Raw genomic sequence first — 1,941 nt, forward strand, 5'->3', positions numbered from 1 at the left:
TATATATATATATATATATATATAATAACTTTCCGTATTCCTACAACTGGACATATTTTAAAGCATAAAAAGACAGAAAAGTCTGTACACTAGCATGCCAGCAGTCTGGTTCTTTTATGTAGCTGAGATGGACGGCTCTCATCAGCAACAGGCTGAAGAAGATGCAGGAGAAAAACAGATAGTCCTTTGTGTGTAAGAAGCCTTGAAATTAACCCAACAGTGGTAACATAACCTCACTGTAATCAACTGAAATTAAAAATCCAGCCTACTGAACATTTATTCAGTAGGTTGGGGGCTGGATGAGATCAGACTGGGACTTGATCCGATCTCTGATCTGGTTGTTTTTGGCACCAGAACCCAGTGAGCAGGAAGTTAACGGAGAAAAATAGTCTCAAAGATTCACTGCTGTTTTATTACTTATAATTATTAAATGCTATTAATATGTTTCCATATTTGTGTTGCACGTAAATATGTGGATTTATGACGTTTTATTGAACAGTTTTATGGGACAGAGTATGAATCTCAGAGGGGCCAGTAATTTAAACACCAGTCGTTTGTGGGTTTTTTCCCTCCACTGAATAAATGTTCTCATTCTTTTAAAAATGTTCACAGTGAATTTCACTTTTAATGCTCCTGCATTAACAGTAATGTGGATTTTAAGGCTTTTACCTTTGGTTTTCTGGGGATGTAATGGATGTGGCCGGCCCCACGTGTCATCATTTACACCCTGCAAGAAAAATCAATCCATTCTAGTTTTACAGATGATTTCACATATTCTTTGGTGCCACATTGAAACATTTATATCAGTAAGCCGGAACATTTTGTGTTTAAATGTTTACAATATTTACGTTTTTCATTTCTGCTTCTAATCATTCCTTTTAACAAGCTACAAGTCCGATCTATTAAAATAGACATTTTGTTCTCTTCTAACTGAAGGATACTTAAATCTGTTATTGTTTGTCTGAACTGATGTTTGAGACCTCGTCGACTCTGAAGGTGATCTGTGGTTATCGTCAACGTAAAAATGAGGGAAACAAGCGGCGTGAAAAAAAAAAAGAATCAGTTGGTGCCAAACGTTTGCCTGAATATAAAGCTCTTACTATACAACATAAAATGCACTTGATACAGAATATAGTTTTTGTTTCATCAAATGTAAATTTGAATTTAGAATTGATTTTTAGGATCTGAGTGTGTGCACTGTGTTATCTGCACTAATATCTGAGGAAATGTTTGTAGCTATTTGGGAGATAACCTCATTACTCTGCGTGTGTGTGTGTGTGTGTATGCGTGTGTGTATGTCCTGCTATTAAGTGTGTGTCCTGCATCATATTTCCCTAGGCCTCTCTGAACTGCAAAGTTTGAAGGTATCTTTACTTGTTGTTTGTGAGATGTGTTGGTAAAGGACATGAAAAGTCTGTTTTGTGCATGAGAAGAAATGAGAATTGAGTTCGAGGGAAAATCCCTTTTTGTTGTAAATGTATTTTTACAAAGACCTTAAGATGATTTACAGCTTAAAGCAACAGTTCTGGGACTTTGAATGAGGGATGGATAAAATCATATTTCTGCTTGTAAACCAAGAAGGAAATTGAGAATTTCATCAACATAGTGCAACATGATCAATTTTAAAGGTGCTGGGCAGAAAAACCTTTCACTTTTGGTCAGTAGCGATTATCTTTCAAAAAAACAAAAAAACAAATTGGCCATATTTGAAATACTTGTCATTATTGAACGGACAACATTAATTTAAAAATCCCCCTTTAGGAAATTTGGATTAATCATGAATAGATACTCGAGAATAATATGTGAATCTTAAATTAAAATTGTTTTGTTTTTCATAGCAACTCTCAAATCAGGACACAACTGAAACCTAACATCCAGTATGAATTAAAAATCCTCTGATTGCATTTTATCAACAGTGACACTGTTCCACATGGAGCGCAA

The sequence above is a fragment of the Poecilia latipinna genome, unplaced genomic scaffold (assembly GCF_001443285.1).
Source record: "Poecilia latipinna isolate Pla-1442-1.1 unplaced genomic scaffold, P_latipinna-1.0 Scaffold827, whole genome shotgun sequence".
Lineage (NCBI taxonomy): Eukaryota > Metazoa > Chordata > Actinopteri > Cyprinodontiformes > Poeciliidae > Poecilia > Poecilia latipinna.